This window comes from Ambystoma mexicanum, chromosome 3p (assembly GCF_040938575.1).
Source record: "Ambystoma mexicanum isolate Mex_15411 chromosome 3p, UKY_AmexF1_1, whole genome shotgun sequence".
In the NCBI taxonomy this organism is placed as follows: Eukaryota; Metazoa; Chordata; class Amphibia; order Caudata; family Ambystomatidae; genus Ambystoma; species Ambystoma mexicanum.
In genome coordinates, this window is record NC_090925.1 from 864,643,490 (window position 1) to 864,661,461 (window position 17,972).

A 17,972-nucleotide genomic window follows, 5' to 3' on the forward strand; every position below is an offset into this window, starting at 1 on the left:
CGGCGCGAGGCCAAGAGGAAGACGGTCCTCGCAGTGCCTCTGTTGGACGACATTTGGGATGAGGGCCTTTCCCTCCTCAAGAACCCTTCCACGACGCCAGCTAGAAGAGACCGGTACGAGAAAAAGTACCGGGTCCCGGACACGGCCCCCCTATGCCTCCGGGCGCAGCCTACGCCGGACTCCGTCGTCTCCGCGGCAGCCAGGAAGAAAGCGGGGGGGGGGTGCGGCCTCCACATCGACTTCCCCGCCGGACGGCGAGGGAAAGAAATTGGATGCTATGGGACGTAGAGTCATCTCGTCGGCAGCGACGACGATTAAAGCGGCCAACGCCTTGGCTTCCCTTCGGACTACGGTCGGCACCCAGGGTTTTCACCAAGTGCCTCGCACCGGTGGCGGCGCAGCTGCGCCGCGAGGGGATTCACGTCTACCCCTACCTGGACGACTGGCTCATCCGCGCCAAGACGAGGGAGCTCGCCGTGGTCCACACGGCAAGGACCGTCCAACTCCTCACGGACCTGGGATTCTCCGTGAACTACGCCAAATCCCACCTGGTGCCCGCGCAAGTCGCACTGTTTCTGGGAGCGAGGCTCGACACAGTGTCCCTTCTGGCCTCCCCGTCGGAGGAGAGGACCAGGACCATCTTGGGCAAGGTGCAACGGATGTTGGTGGCCGACGCGGCCAAAGTGAGGTCCATCAAGTCCCTCCTCGGGATGATGTCTTCCTGCATCTACCTCATTCCCATGTGCAGGCTCCGGATGCGCCCGTTGCAAGAATTCCTGGATGCGCGCTGGATCCAGACGACGGGCAGCTTCGAGGAAAGGATCAAGCTCGACGAGAGTTTCCGACGAGCGATACGGTGGTGGGGCACCCGCGCGCATCTGACGGCGGGCATGGACTTCCAGACCCCAGCCCACCAGGAGACTGTGACCACGGATGCCTCCCTGGAAGGGTGGGGAGCGCACACCGAAAATCTGCACGCAAGGGGACTCTGGCTCCCGACGGAGAAGTCCCTGCATATCAACGTCCTGGAGCTCCGTGCAGTGTTTTGGGCCCTCAGGTCCTTCCTTCCGTCCCTCAAGGGCAAGGTGGTGAGGATCTTCACCGACAACACCACCACCATGTTTTACATCAGGAAACAGGGCGGAACCAGGTCCCCAGCGCTGTCCAAGGAGGCGCAGGACCTGTGGCATTGGGCCGTCGCCCAAGGGATTTTTCTGGTGCCGTTTCATCTGGCAGGGATAAAAAACACCATCGCCGACTCACTCAGCAGGGAGCTGCGCTCGTGCCACGAGTGGGAACTACGGCAGGATCTGGTGGATCGCCTCTTCCGACGGTGGGGCACACCCCAGATCGACCTGTTCGCGACGGCGACGAACACCAAGTGCCGGAGGTTCGCCAGCAGGTTTCCCCAGACGAGGAGCATGGGCGATGCTTTCTCGTTCCCCTGGGAGGGCCTGTTCCTCTACGCGTTCCCTCCATTGCCTCTGCTAATCCGGCTCGTCAACCAGCTCAAGAGGTCACGGTGCAGGATGATCCTCGTCGCACCTGCGTGGCCGAGGCAGATATGGTTCCCGGACCTTCTGGACTTGTCAGCGTCCCCGCCGATCAAGCTGCCGGCGGACGCGGATCTACTCTCCAGGGTAGGAGGCGCCATCCTCCACCACGACCCGAAGTCGCTGAACTTGCAGGCCTGGCTCCTGCAGCGCTAGAGTTTGGAGGATACGACATACCGGCCGATTGCAGAGAGGTTCTTGCAAAGGCCAGGGCGTCCTCGACTCTTAAATGCTACGGACACAAATGGAAGAGGTTCTCTGTCTGGTGCCACGCACAGAAGATTAACCCTCTACGGATTACGGCTCCCCAAGTACTGCCGTACCTGCTGACGCTGGCCAAGGCTGGTCTGGCACACGCGTCCATCAAGATTCATCTTGCTGCGATCTCCCGATACACCAGAACCACGGGGCGGACGTCCTTGTGGTCTCATCGTCTGGTGAAAGAGTTCATGAAGGGACTGTTCAGATCGTTCCCGCCGGTGAAGGCTCCGACCCCGGCGTGGGAGCTCAACGTGGTGCTGACCAAGCTCATGGGACCTCCGTTCGAGCCTCTGCACTCTGCCCCGTTGAAGTTTCTATCGTGGAAAACAGCTTTTCTTGTGGCCATCACCTCCGCACGACGAGTGGGAGAGATCCAGGCCCTTTCCTGCAAGGCCCCGTACTTGACTTTCCACGACACGAGGGTAGTGCTCAGGACGCACCCCTCCTTCATGCCCAAGGTACCGTCGGACTTCCATCTCAACGAACCCTTGGTGTTACCTGTGTTCTTCCCGTCGCCTTCGTCGCCGGCTGAGAGGACTTTGCACTTGCTGGATGTAGCTAGAGCGCTGAAGTTCTACGTGGACCGCACGAAGGGTTTTCGGAAGACGTCACAACTCTTTGTGAACTTTGGACCTGTCAATCAGGGGAAGGCTCTCTCGAAGGCTTCCATCTCCAGATGGCTCTCCGGCTGTATCATGTACTGTCACCGGTTGGCAAACCGACCGCTGCCTGGCCGTCCGAGAGCCCATTCCACCAGAGCGATCGCAGCTACCACGGCGTTCCTATCTGGTGTGCCCCTGCTGGACATATGCAGGGCTGCTACGTGGAGGTCGACGCACACCTTCACGAAATTCTACTGCGTCGACCGGGATTCCAGGGAGGAGTCCAGGGTCGGCCAAGCAGTGCTGCGCAACCTGTTCGCCTGAGGTGAGCCTGGTGAGGAGGTAAGATGCTTAATGTTGAGCTGATGTGTTGCTTAATGTTGAGCCTTTGCCACCTCCCGTGGTTGTGCATGTGTGTACTGCTATGTATTCTTTATTCATGAGCATGTGAATCCATGCCAGACCCCATGCTGGAGAAGGAACAAGTTACTTACCTGTAACTGTTGTTCTCCAGCATGGGTCTGGCATGGATTCACATGCGAACCCTCCCGCCTACCCCTCTGCGGCTCTTCACTTGGTCATACTGCCACTTCACGTGCTTCCAAATCTGAAGATGGCTGCCAGAGGCGGTGCTTAGGTAGAGGGCAGTCATTGGCTGTGGTCAGTATGACGCAGAGACCAGTGATTGGTTATTACTACGAAAGACAGATCAGAAACGAAACTGATACTGGTTTTTTCTTTACCGAGGATTCCCAGCCTGACGACGGGGAATATTCATGAGCATGTGAATCCATGCCAGACCCATGCTGGAGAACAACAGTTACAGGTAAGTAACTTGTTCCTTCCCCTCCAACAAGAGGGTCCGAAACATGCTGTTCCAAATACCTCAGGATGTAGCCAGTCGTCAAGTAACTGTGCGAAAGGCGATGCACCTTCTGGGAATGATGTCTCCCTACATTCATTTAGTGCCACACGGCAGACTGCAAATGCGTCCAATGCAAGAGTGGTTAGCGAGACAATTATCACAAGTAAGCGGGATGTGGGACGATCGAGTGGTGGTTTTGCTACATCTAGTTAAGTCTCTGCGGTGGTGGTCCAAGAACTATCTGTTAAGCCTTTCAACACACCAGCAATCAAAGCCACTCTTACAACAGATGCGTCCCTAACAGGATGGGGAGCTAATTTTCTCCATCACACTACACATGAGGTGTGGACATAGGCATTAACCAAGAAGCATATCAACCTCTGGAACGGCTAGCAGTCTTCAAAACACTTCAAGCGTTCAAGACTCGGTACACAAAACAGTCCTCATCCTGAGAGACCGTACCACAGCTACGTTTTTCATAAACAAACACATTCTCCAGGGCTGTCCAAACTAGCCCAGAACATTTGGTCGTGGGCACTAAAAGAACAAGTTACTTTCTTACCTGGTAACGTTCTTTCGATGGGATGGTCCGACGACGTATTCCATATCTATGACAGGTAATCACCACAGCTGTGCTGCTTCGGAAACTTTTTTCGGCGTCTGCGTCGATGCGTCGTCGTCGAGGACCTCCTCCGATGTCCGACGTCATCCGATGTGATAAGTAGGACGCATGACGCCCGTAGCCTCAGTTGTAGTTTTTCCCCCCCAGAACGTGTGACATCAGTCAACTGCCAGTCAGACACAAAGCCTTGCGGAACGTAAGCTGCAATCGCAAAAGAAATTCTGCAGCGGGGAAGGCAGGGAGGGAGGGAGCGATATGGAATACGTCGTCGGACCATTCCATCGAAAGAACGTTACCAGGTAAGAAAGTAACTTGTTCTTCGAGGGGATTGGGTCCTCCGACGTATTCCATATCTATGACAGACTCCCAAAGCAGTACCAGAGCAAGGAGGAGGGAAAGAATTTAGAATCAAAATTTAGAATTGCCAATCAAATAGCAGAGCAAAGGACCGCCTTGCCAAAGGCCAGATCCTGTCCCCGGATGGAATCGAGGGAATAGTGACGTAAAAATGTATGTACAGAAGCCCAGGTGGCTGCATCACAGATGTTGCGAATAGGAACACCCCTTTGCAGGGCAGTAGATGCAGCCATACCCCTGGTAGAATGGGCCCGCAAGCCAGCCGGCGGGTCCTTACCCGCCAAGCGGTAACATTCCGAGATGGCCAAAATAATCCAGCGAGACAAAGTCTGTTTCGTCACAGCCTGTCCCAAACGCTTTTCAGCGTAACCAATAAAGGGTTGATCGTCCACTCTGACCCGGGACATGCGTGAAACTTAAAAGCTTAAAGCTCTCCTAGGATCAAGCCTATGGAGCCTCTCCTCTTCCTTACCAGGATGCAGAGGAGGATAGAATGCCGGAAGAACAACCTTCTGGGCCAAATGAAATTCCGAAACCACCTCCGGAAGAAAAGAAGGATGAACTCTAAGGACAACCCTGTCCTTATGAAATACAGTGAAGGGTGGCTTAACTGAAAGTGCCTGTAACTCACTCACTCTGCAAGCGGAAGTAACCGCAACCAGAAACACAGTTTTCAGAGTTAACAGCCTCAAAGGGCAAGAATGCAAAGGCTCAAACGGAGCACCCATAAGAAACTTAAGAACAAGGTTCAAATCCCAACCGGGCACCAGGAAAGGTGACGGAGGGAACACATTAGTGAGCCCTTTCAGAAACTGTGAAATTAAAGGGATTTTAAAGTAGGAACACTCTTCAGACGAGCGCTTAAAGATGGACAGCGCCGCCAGGTAACCTTTAATGGTACCCACTTGCAAGCCCCTGTGGGCCAAAGAAAGTAAAAAGGACAGAACCATGGGGATGTCACATGCAAAATGATCCACATTCTGAACTCTGCACCAGTCGCAGAACTTACGGCAACAGTACAGAGACTTTGTTGCTGGCCTTCGGGCCGAGAGCAACACCTCCATCACGTCTTCAGGGAGGTCCCAATCCTTATACCTCAACCTTTCAGAAGCCAAGCGTGAAGGTTGAGGGATCTGACCTCTGGATGGAGAACCTGACCCCCCCTCCCATAAGAGCAGATCGTCTCGGTAGGGAAGACGACGTGGAGGGCAGATGGAGTCGAGAAGGTCCGGCTACCACGTCCTCCGAGCCCACGCCGGAGCAATGAGGATCATCCGGGAACCGAACTTCCGTAACCTCCGCAGCACTTGCGGGATGACGGGGACTGGAGGAAACGCGTACAGCAGCGGGAATGACCACTCCAACACGAACGCGTCTCCTAAGTCTCCTTTTGGAGGAAATTCCCGCCAGCAGAACCTCTCGCACTTCCGGTTGACACTGGAGGCGAAGAGATCCACTTGAGGGGTCCCCCAAAGAGCAAAGATCTCCAGGAGAATCTCCTGAGCCAACTCCCACTCGTGAGAGATTGTGCTCTGCCTGCTTAGAGCGTCCGCCTTCACGTTTTCGTCTCCGGCCAGATGGACTGCCGAGATCGAAACTTCCTGCTGGATGGCCCAGAACTCGAGCTGCATCGCCTCCCTGCACAGAGGAAGTGACCCTGCCCCCCCTTTTTTTTGAGGTAGTGCATGGCCACTGTGTTGTCCGTCAGGATCAGGACATTCTTTCCTCGCACAGTGGGCAGAAAAGCCTTCAGGGCTAGCCTGACGGCCCTCAGCTCCAACAGATTGATATGGAGTCTGGACTCCGACGGAGACCAACGACTGCTGACTGTCAGCCCGTTGGCATGAGCTCCCCAACCCGTGAGGGATGCATCCGTCACGATCGTCACCTCCGGCCAGGGAAGCCAAAATGGAGCCCCTTTCATCAAGTTGCCTTCGACGGCCCACCACAGAAGGTCCCGGGCGACCGAGGGCGGCACCTCAACCGGGTCCGACATCCTGCCGGAGGACTGCGACCATTGCATCTTGAGTGCCCACTGCAAAGATCTCATCCGCAGGCGAGCCTCTGGCACCAGAAGAATGCGGGATGCCATGAGGCCGAGCAACCTCAAGAACTCTAACGCTGGGAGCGTCTGGGCATGCTGAAACTTGTGCACCATCTGCTGAATGTGAAGAGCCCTCACCTGGGGAGGAAAACACTGCCCCAGGGAAGTGTCGAGCACTGCTCCAATGTACTGGAGCCGCTGTGTTGGTGTCAAATGGGACTTCTTTAAATTGAGGGCGAAGCCCAGCCTGTGAAGGGAGTGGCAGGTGACGGACAGATGATCCAGGACTTGCTCGGGAGAGCTCCCCCTGATCAACCAATCATCCAGGTAGGGGTAGACGTGAATCCCCCCTTGCCTGAGATGCGCTGCCACCACCACCATGAGCTTGGTGAAAACCCTCGGGGCGGAGGTCAATCCGAACGGCAGGACCCGAAACTGAAAGTGCGAGTCGCCAACCGCGGACCTCAGGTACTTCTTGTGCTTGGGATGGATCGGCACATGGAAGTAAGCATCCTTGAGGTCGAGAGACACCAACCAGTCCTGAAGCTGAAGGGCCTGGAGGACTTGAGAGAGAGTAACCATCTTGAACTTGTCCTTCCTGAGGAGTTTGTTCAAACCGCGCAAGTCCATGATGGGTCTCAATCCCCCGTCTTTCTTCGAAATCAAAAAATAAGGGGAATACCATCCCTTGTTCCTCTCCGCTACAGGCACCAGTTCTATGGCGCCTTTCTCCAGCAGGGCTTGAATTTCCTGCGCAAGGAGCGGATCCAGACTCTGCAAAGAGAGGGTCCCTGGTGGATTGTCGCGAGGCCTATGCCGAAAGGGAAGACAGTAGCCGTGGGTTATGATCTCCAGAACCCACACATCTGAAGTAATGGCACGCCACTCTACAAGATGCTGCGCCAGCCTTCCCCCAACCGGCGAACCATGGGACATGGCCTCATGATTGAGTGGTAGCGGCTGCGGCGTTACCTGAGGGCAAAGAGGCAACTGCCCGAGCGGCCTTGGCACCACGGGTACCCTGTCGTCCACCTCTGGTACCCCTGCGTTGGCCTCTTTGACTGCCAGCTCCTCTTGCTTTACTGAAGGACGAGTAATAGCGAAAGGAACCACCCCTCCATTGCTGTCCCCTAGGACGAAAAGGCGGAGGTTGGCGAACTGCAGCGCCCAACGACTTCGCTGCAGCTTTTGAGGTCTGCAACCTCTCAAGGCTCTCGTCAGCCTTGCTGCCAAAAAGGTGTTCACCGTCAAAGGGCATGTTGAGGAGCCGGGACTGCACATCCGGAGCAAACCCCGACTTCCGCAACCACGCAAACCTGCGTATCATGGTGCTCGCCGCCATGGACCTGCTGACGCATTCAGCCATGTCCAAACCCGACTGAACGGACTCACACATGGCATCCTTACCATCCTGTACCATAGCAAGGAAACCATCCCGTTCGTCCCCTTCGGGAATATGTTCAGCCGCTCACGCAACAAAGTTCCACAGAGTGTGTGTGAAACGAGACAAGGCACAAATGGAGTTGGCCGCATGAAGCGCCATACCACCAGAAGAAAACACTTTCTTCGCCCAGCCATCAAAACGTTTGTCGTCCCTATCAGGAGGGATGGTAGGGTACGACGCCTGCTTTGCCGGGGCCGCCTGCACCACCAAACTCTCCGGAGTGGTGTGCCTGGTCAAGTAGCAGGGGTCACTACTGGCTGGACGGTATTTTCACGACAAGGACCTGCCCACCGCCGGGAGACTCTCCGGAGCAGTCCAAGCCGCCGCCACCCTTCTCTGTGGAGTCATATGAAACGGCAGTAATGGGTCAGTTGGGGGACCACCATCAAGGATGTCCGTGAGATCATCCTGCACAAACTCCCCTGGGGGAGCAGACCAACCCAAGTACTCGGAAACCCTAGCCATAAGGCGCCGGTACGAGGAATCTGCATGAGAGCCAGGGTCAGGCCTACTAAACTCCACCTCCGGAGAGGTGTCCAGTCCACTGGCATCATGCAGTGACTGCCTCAAATCGTCAAACTGACTATGGCCCGAGACAATTTCATCTGGAACCTGACTAGGAACCAGGCCATCGGAATCCTCATCCACCTCCGAAATATATTCCAGGTGGCGAAAAGAAGGCACCCGAGAGTGCTTGCTCTTAACCAGAGCCTTCCTAGGGGGTTCCCCCGTGCCACGGGGTACTTCCGACACCCCGGCCTCGAAAGGTGTCGAGGGCGTCGAGTGAATCGGCGCCGGCGTCGAGAGAACAGGCATCGGCGCCGAGAGGATTGGCGTCGACGTCGAGTAAATCGGCATCAACGTCAGATGCAGCGCCGCCAGCATCGACGGCGTCGACACAGTCCTCGAAGCAGGAGCTCCGAGCGTATCCTTCGACTTCCCCGGAGCCTCGAGAGAGCCCGTCGACGCCTCAGACGTCGATGTCTTCCTCGAAGACATCACAGGTGCACACGGTCTCGAACGCGACGAGGACCCGGACCTGGAACGGGTACGTCGAGAACAAGTCCCCTTGTCCGAACGGGACCTCTCCCGTGACTCGTGCCGACCACTCTTGCGAGCGGTGTCTCTCGACCTCTCACGACCGACCCCACTCGGGGGCGCGGATGGCTTAGTACCCTGCGACTCGAGAATCGCCAGCATTTTCTTCCCGAAAGAAGCCCATTCCTCCGGCGTTGCACGGCTGGTGGGGTAAGCGACGTGCCGGGCAGAGTCCTCGGAAGAGGACCTGGAAGACTACCGCTGTCGGTGCTTCCGAGAATGCCTCGAAGAGGCCGAGGAGTGGCAAGACCGACTCCTAGAAGGAGACCCACGAGACTTCCGACGATGACGCAGAGAGTCTCCTCTTGAATCATCCGTCAAAAGCCCCGCAGACTTCGACTTCAGGGGCTTGGACACCCGACCTACCGACAACTTCTTCTTACGTTCACGTAAGGCTTTGGACGTGAGCGACTCGCAGTCGATACAGTCATCCGTGTCGTGGAGGCAGGCGTCGTGCGAGTCCGTCACCGACATCTTGGACCCACACTCCCCGCACTTCTTGAAGCCCGGACGCGGGGTCGAAGACGAAGTAGAAGACATCTTCACACGAAGGAGATTGACACAAAAACAAACAGGTTCGAAGAACTGAGAAGAACAGAACTCCAAAGAGTCGAGGCGTTAACCGAGATTCACGAAGCAACACGTTCGCGGAAAAAACGGATCTGAGGCTACGGGCGTCGTGCGTCCTACTTATCACATCGGATGACGTCGGAGGAGGTCCTCGACGACGGCGCATCAACGTCATCGACGCAGGACGCAGACGCCGAAAAAAGTTTCCGAAGCAGCACAGCTGTGGTGATTACCTGTCATAGATATGGAATACGTCGGAGGACCCAATCCCCTCGAACACATGTTTCTCCTAGCACAACAGGTTCTGGGGAACTCAATACATTGGCAGACATACTAAGCAGAAGTGTGGTGCTGCCCTCAAAACATGAGTGGCAACTAAATACAGACATGCTACGCAATGTCTTCTCAGACTGGGAGTTGCCAGAAATAGACCTATTTCCTACTCAGGAGAACATACAATGCCTAGATTACACGTCCAGGTTTCCCCAGAATGTTTTCAAAGGAAACGCACTACTAATGTATTGGTCAGGGAAATTTGCGTATGCTTTCTTCCCCCAACACCTCTTCTCGACTAGATGGTCCACAAGTTACACTGAAAACAAGTAATACTTATCCTGATAGCTCCTATGTGGGCACTACAGACATGGTTCTCACATTTGCATATGATGTCTCTGTGTCTTCCCATGAAACTACCTTGTCCACACAACATGTTAACGCAGAATCAAGGGACGACACTTCACCTGTGCCCTCAAACATTGAGCTTAGCAGCTTGGCTCAAGAGGTCCTAGAATTTGGTCACTTAAACCTAGACCAAAGATGCATGGAAATCCTTAAAGAGGCATGTAAACCAAATGCACGCATTGCTATATTAACAAATGGAAGCAATTTGTGTTATGGTACAGAACACGTTCACTCAACCCAATTGAATGCTCACCATCAGATATAGTTCACTATTTAATATATCAACTAGACTCAGGCTTAGTCTTTAACTCACCGAAAGTACACCTAGCTACTCTATCAGCATACACCATGTCACAAATCAAAGTTTCATGGTGGAAAGTGCCAGACGTTTAAGCCTTCATGGAAGGTGTTAAGAAATTATACCCTCCAATTTCTAACTCTACTCTTGGCTGGGATTTAAAGATTGTACTTACAAGGCTCCTGGGTGCCCCCTTTTGAGCTTATGCACGAAGCCAGTCTCAAACATCTCACCTGTAAAACGGCTTTCCTCGTAGCTATTACATTTATCAGAAGAGTCAGTGAACTGCAAGCACTATCAGTACAAGACTGCTTTGTTATCCACAAAGACAAGGTTGTGCTACGCACACACCCACGGTTTTCACCAAAATGTATACCTAAATTTCATGTAAACCAATCCATAGAGCTGTGTGTGTGTTTTTCCAACCCTCCACAAACGCAGCAGAAAAAAGCATTCATACACTAGATGTACAATAGACTGTCATGCTCTACCTACAAAGGACTAAAGCTATCAGAAAAACAGACCTTTTTATTGTATCAGTAGCCACAGGAAGAGAAGGTGCCCCCATCTCTAAATCAGCAATATCAAAAGGATTGTCAACTGCATCCAACTTTGCTATTCACTTGCTAAAAAAACGCTGCCATCTAAACCTAGAAATCACTGAACTCGAGGCACTGGAGTCCAGCTGTCATAGCAAATGTGCCTTTAGATGCCATTTGCAAAGCTGCCACTTAGAGTTCAGTTCACACTTTCACCCAACATTACTGTCTCGACACACATTCCAAGGGTGATGCAGATGTGGGACAAGTAGGGCTAAACCATCCATTTGCAGCGCTACCTTAAAACACCCAACTCCAAATACTGCATGCTAATCTATGCAAAGCATGTGATTCTAAGCAGATCCACAAGCCATACATTACTCACCGTAATCTTATTTCTGATGCTTGCATCTGCTTAGATTCCCATGCACCCACATTTCCTCCCCTCTTGGAGTTGAAGGCTCTTGGTAAAACATACTGATCTCTAACCTACACTCCACACTCGCACCTTGCACTCCCTCATGTCAGAAACAAATAATCTGAGGGACCTCGTCACGTGAGAGATCATGGGAACAGTCGATGCCACAGTAGGGATAGAATTACAGACGCGGATCTGTCGACGTCCCTTTTTGAACTTCGAAAACTTCAGATGCAATACTACGCAGCTACCACTAGATGTCGGGCCTATGCAATGCATGTGAATCTAAGCAGATACAAGCATCAGAAATAGATTACAGTGAGTAATGTATGCCATAGACATCCCACCTTGCCCTATTCAATGCAACCCTATGGAGAACAGGAGAGACAGAAACAGGTATGTTAATTTACCCCCTGACTTTGATTTCTGAAGAGACCACTGCTGGGGGACCAGTCTTCTGTGCTTGGTCCAGGTGAGAAAGAGCCAGGGGTAAACTGGTGTACAGCACCCTTTCGGACACAGAATTTCGTTTTGGTCAGTCGCAGTGCTTAGCAATCAATTTCAAACACCTTACAGCTGAACACCCAAACGAAGAAAGAGAGAAGACATCTGAGGAGCAGGTGACACCTCTAGGATTAGAAGAAGGCATGCGCAACTGGAGTCACCATGATCAGGCGGCAAAAGGTGATCTTGCAGGGATGAAAAATGGAACAGGTCATGCATGGCTTACGTTGATGCAAGAAGGCTGAAAATGCACTAGCAGGCGTCTTGTACACATTCAAAGTCCTACAAGTTTCAAGGATGTACTCTGAATGGCGACAGGTGTTGCAAGGTAGCCCAGGAGAAAAGCTGGTTAGTCCACCAGTGGGTCGAGTGACACTTCAGTAGACTCAGAAGGGACTGATCCTTGAGGAGGGGTCAAGACTTGTTGTTCACACCGGTCCAGGGATCAAAGCACTGATGAGGGTTGTATTGAGATCAGGCAGAGCAGGGCTTCAGCACGACTTCACTGGAGTTGGTGATATTCAGCTGCAGGGGTGGTCCTTAGGTTGTCAAGTGGCTGCTCTTCTTTGTAGAGGACCTGGCTCCAGCAATGATCTGAAGAATGGCTGCACGGGTCGAGGGTCTGGACTAGAAGCTTGCCCAGATCCACCAATCTTCACCATGCAAACTGGCAGTGGCTATCCAATCTTGGAGAGCCACTTACCACAACCTCTGCTCAGCAACAGACATTCTGGCACCAGGATGTGTACTGAGGCCAGACAGTCCCAGCCACCATATCCGACACAAACTGCCTTTGTCCGGGAAAATAGAAGCTTCAAATATATGGCAATTCCAGACCTCAGAGGGCATGAAGGAGGTCAAAGAGCAATCTGGCCAAAGGACAAAGAAAAAAGATGAAAACATGGTAGACAAACATCCCTGTCACCAGCTCATCCTAGACACATTGTAAAAGTTAATAAAGAGCCATTATAGAAAAAGATAGGATACAAAATAACTGCATTTCACTCTAAGGTGATGTGTGCAATTGTAACAATACAAGAAATTCACTAAGAGAGACGTAGTCTGTCTTTATGATAGCCTTATGGACTGATCAGTTTCCCCATAAGAATTAGCAAAAAGACAAGGGAAGTAAAGCAGAAGGCTTTACTAGCCTCCAAAAAGTCATGTCAAAAGTCCAAACAATGCCACATAAAAGGTTGTCCTATTGAAGGCTAGGAAGAAAGCAGCAAAACGAAAATCTTTCCCAACAGCGAGGTAGCCCACGAGGAAGCTAATCAGCCTACAGGATGGTTCAGTTACACTTTCTAAAGGCCACCAAGGGCAAGATCCTCAAGCATGGGTCAGGACTTTTGTTCCCACTGGTCCAGGGATCAAAGCATTGCTGAATGTCTTCTGGAGAACAGTGTCAGGTCTGCCCGAATTTCCTGCAGGAGTGACGATAGCCCACCAGACCCCCTACTTATGCCGGCCCAACAATCTGTGAAGTAACATCTATCTAGCCGGCAAACCCAAGGGGAAAGGGTAAGTGGAGAAAATAACAAATGCAGGATCTTCTACAGCCCTTGACTTCTGTTCTCTTCTTAAGAAGACTTCTCTGTAGTGAAGACCTAAAATGAATCACAACAAATTACTTTTTCTCTCTAGTGTACTACTACTTCCTACTCTATTATCTCTGATACCCAGACTTCTCTCATACCTGCTGCCTATGCTTTAAGGCTGATAGGCTTGAATTATGTCAGGCAGTAAAAATGCTGATTCTTCCTTTATTCTTGTAGATAATGAATGCTGCCAGGTAATTTACTTGCTGAAAACTCCTGCTGCTTCTGATTCTCCTGTCTTGATGGAACTACTTATAATTAAATCAAAAGACTTCAGTGTCCTTTAAATATTTTCTCAGTTCATTTTCAAATAAAGTTTCTTTTCAGAAATGTCCAAAAAATAACATTACACAAACTCGTGCAACTCGAATAGTCCGCTTACTTGAACTTTTCTTTCTGAACTCCTCTTGCTGGCAGCTGTGTGGCCGGAAACATGGGGACAAAATGTTCATAGCTTGTGCCGACTGAACGCATCAAATCCGACCGTTCAGTTGGCTGTCAGGCAAACTGTACCGAATTAAAAAGGAGGCACGCACACAATGTTGCCGGGTCCCTTCCTCTAGTGCAAGTCCGTCGCAAAACCTCTCGCGCTTCCAACCCGAGCCACACAATTCACCGTTTCGAGGAATAACTGCTAAGCATTAAGATTGTTATGTTTGTTAGTCTACACGGCGTGGATAGGCTGTAGCCTCTGTTAGTAATTATTATATGCGCACATTTTCCTTATGCGCGCACTTTTCCGTCAATTGACATTCCTGCTTGCAGTCTTCTTACGCTGTGCTTAAGTGAACCTTAACGTTCTATGAACTGTTACCTGTGTTATGCTGCACTCGTTTAATCTTTTCCCTGTCAGTTTTCAATGACACACATTTATCACTTTTCCTTCTTCAGACTTTACCAACAGGAAAATCTCAGAAAATAATTTGAAAATTGCACCTAGCTTGGTCTCGTCTTCAACAGCTTCAGCCTGATATTCTTCCTGAGAAAAGCTCGCAGTTCAGCTGCCTGCACCTTGTCTTCTAGTTACTCTAATGGGAGCACTAAAATGACTTGTCAAAATTTAAGTTACAAACTTCCAAGGAGGATATTTATACTTTATTTACTGGAGGTACAAAGGCTATGACCTGCTCTGGTTAAAACTAAAATGAAAGGCAGTTTAGAACCCCACAAAGAGTTCCAAGTTGCATCATAATAGCCTGAGCCAATCACTGCTCTAGTGCTGAGCCTCCATCTTGACCTGGGTCCATCTTGACCTGGGGAAACAAAGGCTTCCTTAGAAAGAAACATTAAGGAAAACAAATTCTTCAGCCCAATTCGGCAACCCAAAATCAGACTCACCCCCAGAACCAACCTAAAATTTAGACAGACCTCCCCTTCTACACCTCCAAAACAAATGCCTGAAACGCCAGCTGTTACATGAACTCCTGACGTTATGGTAAGAATGGTTTGGAACCCTGACAGTGTGATGAAAATAGTGTGGAACCCTGACAATCAGCAAATAAGCTGTGCTTCACTGGTATTGTTGAAAAGCATGCTGGATGGCTGCAACAACAAGTTCTGAGTCTTCCAGGAGATGCTCATCCTCAAAGGGGTCTTGGCTCCAACGACGATATGAAGAATGGCTGCTGGAGTCTTCCTTTTATCCAGTATTCAAGCTGGATTCTTCAAGTCCACCAATGGTAAGGATCTGTCCCATTCACATTTGTAGGGGTTGTCCAATCACAGACAGCCTCCGGCCATCTTATCTGCCCAGAAACAGACACGTTAGCCAGGATGTGGATTGTGACTAGACAGTCTCAGCCCCCACATCTGGCCACAAATGCATACCACTGCTTTTCCCCGAGAATTCTCATGGCCTGGCCATTTTAGAGTAAATGGTATTTACGGGTATATGGTATTATGCTATGTGAGACAGGCATGGTATCAAGGGATGATACAGACAAGTGAAACACAGTTTGAAAACCTTTATTCTAAATAGCACCCCTTGAGCAATTTTATGGCCTCCAAATTCTATATGGATTCTTTCCATGACTTATTACTAGTATTTTTACATGGCCTTGGCAGTTTGGATCTATAACTCTTGCCAAAATGTCGATCCCAAATTCCCAGGCCAGTCCTAACTTGGGTGCTATTCTAATGTAAGTGTCTGAAGGTGGAATCAACACTAAATCTGTGGAGATTAATCTTCTTTCTCCAGGAAGGATCACTTTTTCCCTACTACTGCAAATGTCAAACCCAATAGACCTTGTGGTGGCGACTGAGGGACCTGAGGCTCTAACACTTATCTTTCCATATTTTTGGGTCCCCCAACCTGTTTTCGTTGAGCTGCATCACACTCCTGACACCATATGTGAGACAGGCATGGTATCAAGAGGCGACACAGACAAGTGAAACACAGTTTGAAAACTTTTATGCTCAATGGTCAGGATGGTGCAACGCCTTACTTGCCCTAATTCGTAAGATGGGAATGTTCCCTAACATATAGAAAACTAAGGGAAGTCTAAGTCTGTCAGTCCAAAACAAAATATGTTCTGAGTCAAAACCTATGCTCACTGCTACAGAATAATCGGGTGAATGGGATTTGGTCAACAGAATAGTGTTCAAAATAAAGTTAATGTGATAATTAAGCCTTTCTGCAGCTCCCTTCCCCAAGTTTAAGGCACTCAGGATTATACAGTTCGACAAGTCTCTCAGGTTTCACTTGGCAAAGAAAAGTTCACTTGACACAAAGTTCACTTGGCAAAATGTTCACTGTACCTATTCCTGTTAAATTCTTTAGGCTTCTCCAGGTCTCCTTTACGTGAACCCAGAAGCCCTTAAGGTCATGTAGGTCCTTGCTTTCAGTTGGGCTCCCCTGCTCATGGCACAGTTGTCGGACTGCACGGTCCACCCATTACAGGTCTAGCAACAAGGTGCTTTATCCTTAACAGAGTTCTCTTTTTCTAATACTGGGGTCTCTCTAGCCAACCTGGATTGTGATCTGAATGACACAAGGCCTAGTAAGATTGTTGTTTTGTACTGCCTTCCTTGTCTTGTCGCGCCTAGGAACACTTGTGTGCAGGCGCGTAATAAATGGCTTATTATATCAATCTCCCACCTAGTGGCCACCCCAATTCTTTTCCAACACTCTTTGCTTATTCTGGGGTCTCTGGGGCCAGCCTGGATCAATCTTCCCCTGGTGGCCACCCCAATGTTTGTGTGTCTTAATACATTCTATGAAGGCTGAGGGGGATTGGGTAGGTCACTGTCAAGGAAGGGGGATACCAAGTCTCTGGTCTAGGAGTGTTCTTCGGATAGGAAATTGGTACTGGTTCGTTCACTCTGGTAGTCTCAGTAAATGAGGTTAACAGGGAAGGAAAAGATTGGTTCTCACAGTAGTTTATGATATTAGAGGGGTGGGAGGATAAGTCCAGGTTATAGTTAGAAAAAGGGGTTTTACATTCTCTTGCTTTCCTCCGAGTGAGTGTTCGATGGAATATCTTTGGGTAGGGTAGGACATGCATGATGATATCCTATGACAGTAGAGGGGAGGTAGGATGGATCGGAATTCGCAAAAGAGGGATTCCAGATCTCCTCTTTGGGCATCCCACTTCTGTTTGTCAGACCCTCCATCCCAGTAGTACCCCTTCTCAGCCTCACTCCTGAAGTCAGAATCTGGCAATTTTACCCTTCTCTTGGTTACCTGATGTGGTCTTAAGCGGGTCAAATATGAGACACCCTCAGATTTCTCACAGCTGTAAAATGCAAAAGTGTATGTGAGGATATAAAAAAGGTAGGACAAAAGTCACCACAACAACCAGTTTTGAACCCATCAAGCAAGTTACCACAATTACAAAAGGCCAAGTTAAAGGGACCCAAAGTAAATCGAATGCACCTCACTGTAAGGCAGTCTTCTTCGGGAACCGAAGGATGTCCAGGGGGTACCACACAAGTCTCTTCCTAAAGGGAGCACAGTGACTACTTTTAATAGAAAATATAAAAGGCATCTGTGGGGGCACAGTAACAATATTTTTTCTCAAGGGGGTGCTCAGCAACAACGTTTTCACTCAAGGTGGTGCTCGGCATAAAAATGTTTGAATGCCACTGCTGTACAGTGAGGTGTGCAGTGTAAAATAAACAAGTCATTTCACAATAAGGAGCAGAGTTCAACGATGTGGGATGCAATGGTAATAAGGGACTTTGTTTAGGATGGGGTATGCCGTGGTAATGAAGGCACTCTGATGATGATGGGAGATGCAGGGATAATGATGGATCTCTCATGAGGATGAAAGATACCTGGAAAGAGTCATGAATTACTGTGAAGAAGAGTGATGCCAGGGTAATGGGGGACTTTCAGAAGGATGCAAGGTGCAATGAGGGATGTTAAGGAGGAATTCCTGGATAAGGATTATGAGTATAACTGGATAGAGTGGTAGTGAGAGACTGAAAAGAATGAATGATGCAGTGGTAATAATGGACGGTGACGAAGATGGGGTTGTGAGGGGAAATGGGGGACTCTGAGTGAGTGAAGAAACACAG

The 17,972-nt window shown here is 50.5% G+C and overlaps 1 protein-coding gene across 3 annotated transcripts in view; it reads left to right on the top strand.

Annotated features, from left to right (window-relative positions):
• Positions 1-17,972, top strand: part of MVP (major vault protein) — a 352,386-nt gene that overhangs the window by 312,586 nt on the left and 21,828 nt on the right. The window lies entirely within an intron of this gene.